Below are 6,480 nucleotides of genomic sequence, written 5' to 3' on the forward strand. Positions count from 1 at the left end.
TCCAAAAGATAAACCAGAGAAATATTTACTTAAAGACATCTTCAAGACAATAACCATTATGGAAATGAAGAAATTTGTTACATAAAAATAAAAAGACAGACCCGCCAAGAAAATATAATAGTGAGGATGTACATAATAACAACAATAATCTTAAAATATACAAAGCAAAAATGATAAAATTTCAAGGAAAAATGAACTAGTCCAGAATCACAGATGGAGAGGCCAACACAATTTTGCCATTAATTGATAGCTCAAGCAGAAAAATTATCAGTGAAGATATAGGACATTTGAATGACACAAGTTAGATTTAGTATTTATAAACAGAACACTGCATTTAACTTAACAGAAATACACATTCTTTTCAAGGATTCATGAATTGTTCTTTTTTTTTTTTTAACAACTAGATACTAGAGCATAAGCAAGCCTCCACAAATTTCAAATGATTGGTATCCTATAGACTGCAATCTCTACCCCAATATAAATACCCCCATAATTTGGATATTTTAAACATATAAATCAGAAGTCAAAGAAGAAATCAGAACAGAAATTAAAAAACAAATCCAAATTATTATAAAAATACATATACAAAAATCATGTAAAGAGATAAAATTAAAAGCAAAAATTACAGCATTAAATAAGAAAATATAAAAAGTAGATTTTTAACTTCTAAAATAAGACACTTTATTTTTTTGTTTGTTTCTTCTCAGCGTAGCAGTATTCATTGTTTTTGTACTACACCCAGAGCTCCATGCAATACATGCCCTCTCTAATACCCACCACCTTGTTCCCCCAACCTCCCAACCCCTGCTCCTTCAAGACCCTCAGGCTGTTTTTCAGAGTCTATAGTCTCTCATGATTCACCTCCCCTTCCAATTTCCCTCAACTCCCTTCTCCTCTCCATCTCCCCATGTCCTCCATGTTATTTGTTATGCTCCACAAATAAGTGAAACCATGATAATTGACTCTCTCTGCTCGACTTATTTCACTCAGCATAATCTCTTCTAGTCCCATCCATGTTGCTACAAAAATTGGGTATTCATCCTTTCTGATGGAGGCTTAATACTCTATAGTGTATATGGACCACATATTCCTTATCCATTCGTCCATTGAAGGGCATGTTGATTCTTTCCACAGTTTGGCAACTGTGGCCATTGCTGCTATAAACATTGGGGTACAGATGGCCCTTCTTTTCACTACATCTATATCTTTGGGGGTAAATACCCAGTAGTGCAATTGCAGGGTCATAGGGAAGCTCTATTTTTAATTTCTTGAGGAATCTCCACACTGTTTTCTAAAGTGGCTGCACCAACTAGCATTCCCACCACCAGTGTAAGAGGGTTCCCCTTTCTCCACATCCTCTCCAACACATGTTGTCTCCTGTCTTGCTAATTTTGGCCATTCTAACTGGTGTAAGGTGGTATCTCAATGTGGTTTTAATTTGAATATCCCTGATGGCTAGTAATGAACATTTTTTCATGAAGACACTTTATTTTTTTTTAATATTTATTTATGTGAAAGAGAAGGAGCACATGCAAGCAGGGGGGAAGGGAAAGAGGGAGAGAATCTCAAGCAGATTCCCTGCTGAGTCTGGAGCTCCATGCAGGGCTGATCTCATGGCCCATGAGATCATAACCTGAGCCAAAACCAAGAGTTGGACACTTAACTGACTGAGCCATCCAGGCATACCAACATAAAACAATTCAGAGAAGAGAATAATTCTAAGGAAATTAGCAGAAGAAAAATAGTTAAGATAGGAGAAAAAACATTAAGCAAAACACAATGAAGACACAAAACAAAATGTAAACACAAATGAAAGGATCAGTAGAGTCAAAGTTAGTTTTTGAAAGCACACACAAAAAAATAGACAAAACTCTGAGATGATCAGAGGGAAGAAAGATCAGAAAAAAAAGAACACAGACAATATTAACAATAAAAAGGAATTTATAACTACAGTGCAGCAGAGATAAAAGAATATTATGGATAATATTATATGGACAGGAATATTCTACAATATTATTATTCATACATAAGTTGGACAAATTTCTAGAGAAATGTGTTAGCCAAAATTGAGTCAGTAGGAAATATATCTACAACCATGAAATAAACTAATTTTCCCATAAGGAAAACCAAGTACAGAGAAGTTCACAGATGAGTTTCTATCACTTAAAAAAAATAAATAAATAAACTCACCGAAACTTTTCCAGAAAACACACCTCAATTCATTTTATGAGGCTGACATAATTTTGATACTGGAACTAAGCAAAAACACAAGAAAGGACATTTATAGGCCAATATGATATACAAACATAGATGAAAATACACTAAACAAAATACCATCAAACAACCCAGCTGCATATGAAAAGGTTAACACCATGGCCAAGTTGGTTTTAGCCTAATGTTTCAGCTGTTCTAACCTTAGAAAACAGATTAATGAAACTCACTGCATTAATGCGCTAAAAAAGGAAAACTTTATGATCATCTTAATAGATGAAGAAAAACAACTTTATAAAATTTGACAGCCACTTATAATAAAACCTTTTAGTAAACTAGAAATACAACAGATCTTCTCTAAACTGATTAAAGGGCATCTACCAAGAGAAAAAATACCAGGAATGACATACTTATTGATGACATGTTGAAAGCATTTCCTATGAGACCAAAAGCAAAATAAAAATCCCCAGTTCCCACTAACTTCTATTCATTATTGTACTACAGATCTTAGCTAGTGTAGAAAGAAAGAAAACTTATAAGAATGGAAAGAAACAAAACTGTCATTATTTGCAATTAATATGATTTTCCACAGGGTTGCCACATCTGCCTATGCACAACAGCACACAGCCAAGGGAGTGAGAGGAGCTTGCATTTGGCATTCTGCTGTGACCACCCAGTCACACTCCTTACACAGACACAAACCTGTGTCCCCTGGGCATGCCCAGTCTCCAGGGATTCACATCTCTCCAGATGTCGTTCCCTAATTCTTATTAAAATGTAGCATGAACTAGCGAGTCACTCTCATTGTGAATATAGAAAACTCAAAAATATCTATAATATAAACTATTTTAATTCATAAAATGGCTTAAGAAGTTGGCGTTAAATGAATATACAAAAATCAAGTGTAGTCCTAGACATTGACACAAATGTAAAGTGAAATGTAGAACAAAAAGCATTAATAAGAGCAACAAAAATATGTAAGGTATATACATGTTAATCTTAAAATGTGCAAGTTCCTAAATGAGAACAAATATTATTAAAATATATTAAAGAAGGCCAAAATAAATGAAGAGATAATTCACATATATAGATAGGAAAATGTCAATTTACTGTAAACTGATGTATAGATACAATGTAATCCCAATCAAATCCCCATAGGATTTTGTCCTAGAACTTCATGAGTTAAATCTGAAATGTATAACCAAGATTATTCCTGAAAAAGAAAAATAATATCTAAGGTCAAAAACAAGACAAGGGTGCCCACTTTCAACACTCCCATTCAACACAGTACCAGAGCCCTAGCTAGAGCAATTAGGCAAGAAAAGGAAATAAAAGGAATCCAAGGCAGAAAGGAGGAAGTAAAACTGCCTCTGTTTGCAGATGACACAATATTATGTATAAAAAACCCCTAAAAATAAATATATATAAAAAATTATATATAAGAACCCTAAAAAATACCCAAAAAACTGTTAGAACTAATAGATGAATTCAGTATATTTCAGGATTAAAAAGCCACATGTTAAAAAAAAGTTGCATTTCTAAACATTAATAACAAACTAAAGAAGAAATAAAGAAAATAATCTCATTTACAGTAACATCAAAAATAATAAAATACTTGGGAATAAATTTAACTAGGGATGTGAAAAATATGTACACTAACAACTATAAAACACTGATGAAAGAAAGTGAAGAAGACAAAAATAAATAGAAAGACATACTATGTTCATAGATGAGAATAATTAATATTGTTAAAGTGTCTATACTACACAAAGCAATTTACAGACCCAATATAATTCTTACTAGAATTCTAATGACATTTTTAAAAAGATTTAATTTATTTATTTGACACAGAGACATAACGAGAGCAAGAACACAAGCAGGGTGAGTGGGAGCAGGAGAAGCAGGCTTCCCATGAGCAGGGAGCCAATGCGGGGCTCCATCCCAGGACCCTGGGATCATGACCTGAGCTGAAGGCAGATGCTTAACAACTGAGCCACCCAGGTACCTCTCTAATGACATTTTTTCAAAAAAAGAGAAAACTATCCTAAAATTCATATGGCACCACAAAAGCCTTCAAAGCAATCTTAAGAAAGAACCAAACTAGAGGTTTTCTCCTTTCAAACTATATTACAAAGCTATACTAATCAAAACTGTGTGGGAAAATGATAAAAACAGATACCTAGACCAGTGGGGAAAATTGAGAGCCCAGAAATAATCCCCCACAAATATGACTAACTAACATTTTACAGGGAGCCAAGAATACTCAATGGGGAAAAGAAAAGCTCTTCAATAAGCAGTGCTGGGAAAACTAAATATTCACATGCAAAAGAATGAAATTGGATCCCTCTCTTATAGTGTCCGCAAAAATTAATTCAAAATAGATTAAAGTCTTTGTTGTCAAACCTAAAACTATAAAACTAGAAGAGAGCATGGGAGAAAAACTCTCTGAAATTGGTCTCGACAATGACATGGTGGCCGCCCTAGGCTCATGAGGCAATAAAAAGACTGTGACGGAGAGGAAGGGTCTTCCTCCTCCCTCACCCCCTTGTGCCTTTCTTTCTTCCTCCTCCTCTCCTTTCCGGCCAAGTCTCATCCATTTCCCCTAAGGGCACTCTAATGCTACATAAAGGCAAGACTTCCCAGCACCGCAGGAAAATAGGGTGCAAGCCCACAAACTATTTCCCCATCATCACTTGTGCAAAAACTGATTTGAACGCCTATCTGGGTTTGAACAAAGGCAGTGCCAGGATTTCAAGTGTCTCTGTTTTTGCACTGGAGACCCTTCCCTGCTAAGTATGAAGATGAAAAAAACTGGAAACTGATCAAAACCTTATTCAGAGTTGGAATGGAAAGATTTACGGTGACAGCACTACCTGGCTGAAACTGTTCTGAGATTGCTTTGCTGTAATTCCCCTGAATCCAGTCACTGAGTTTGGAGGTGAGCTGCACAGAGAGGGAGGAAAACCCATCTGCCCTTCTTGCAATGCGGTTTCGAATCATGCTCGCAAGGCTGCCGTTAGCGACCACCTCAAGTCCAAGACTCACACCAAGAGCGAGGCAGCATATGAAGAGCAAAATGTGAGAATGAAGCAGAGGCTTCTAACTGCATCCCTTCAATTCTAAAGTACTGCACAAACAGAAAGTCACTGCTATCCAGGACTGTGTGAAAATGTGCCTGGAAGCCAACATCCCACTTGAGAAGGCTGATCACCCAGAAGTCCATGCTTTCCTATCTCGCCATGCGAAGAACGGAGCCTCCATACCTAAATCAGACCTGCTGAGGAGAGCATATATGCCTCATGGACATGAGAATGAGAATAAATTCCTCAACTCACAAGACTGTTGACAAGGAGGTTGTGTTAACCATGTTATCAAGATAAATGTGGAGTATTTGAGTTGACAACAGCAAAAGAAAATACAAGCAACAGAAGCAAACAAAAACAAAAATAAAAAACAAAACCAAATGGGACTATAACAAGCAAAAAAATGAAAAGACAACCTGTAGAATGGGAAAAATATTTGCAAACCACACATCTGATAAGGGGTTAATATCCAAAATATATAAGGAGCTCCTACAACTCAACAGCAAAAAACAAACAAACAAACAAACAAAAACCCTTAATTTAAAAATCAGTTTAAAATGTAAAAAGGCTCAAATAGACGTTTCTTCAAAGAAGACATACAAATAACCAACACATACATGGAAGTTGCTCAGCATCACTCATCATCAGGGAAATGTAAATCAAACCACAAGGAGATATCACCTCACCCCCGTCAGAATGGTTAGCATCAAAAAAGACAAAACAAATGTTGGTGAGGATATGGAGAAAAGAGAAGCCTTGTGCAATGTTGGTGGAAATATAAATTGCTAAAACCACCATGGAAACAGTATGGCAGTTCCTCAGGAAATTAAAAGTAGAACTAGCATACGATCCAGCGATCTTACATCTAGATATATATCCGAAGGAAATGAAACCAGAATCTCAAAGAGCTACTCATATCCCCACATTCCTTGCAGCATAATTCAGAAGAGCCGAGGCATGGAAATATCACATTTTCTATATATATGGAACACGATATATACACATATATATAATATATACATATACACATACATATATATACACACATATATATGTATATATATATATATATATATATATATATATATATGCGTGCAGTGGAATATTATTCAACCATAAAAAAGGAAATCCTGCCTTTTGCAACAATATGGATGGATCCTAACAGCATTATGCTAAGTGAACTAAA

At 35.4% G+C, this 6,480-nt stretch overlaps 1 pseudogene; it reads left to right on the forward strand.

The window, feature by feature from the left end:
* Nucleotides 1-5,056: 5,056 nt before the first annotated feature.
* Nucleotides 5,057-5,557, forward strand: LOC132010860 (CGG triplet repeat-binding protein 1-like; annotated as a pseudogene).
* Nucleotides 5,558-6,480: the final 923 nt, after the last annotated feature.

Source organism: Mustela nigripes, chromosome 1 (genome assembly GCF_022355385.1).
Source record: "Mustela nigripes isolate SB6536 chromosome 1, MUSNIG.SB6536, whole genome shotgun sequence".
Lineage (NCBI taxonomy): Eukaryota > Metazoa > Chordata > Mammalia > Carnivora > Mustelidae > Mustela > Mustela nigripes.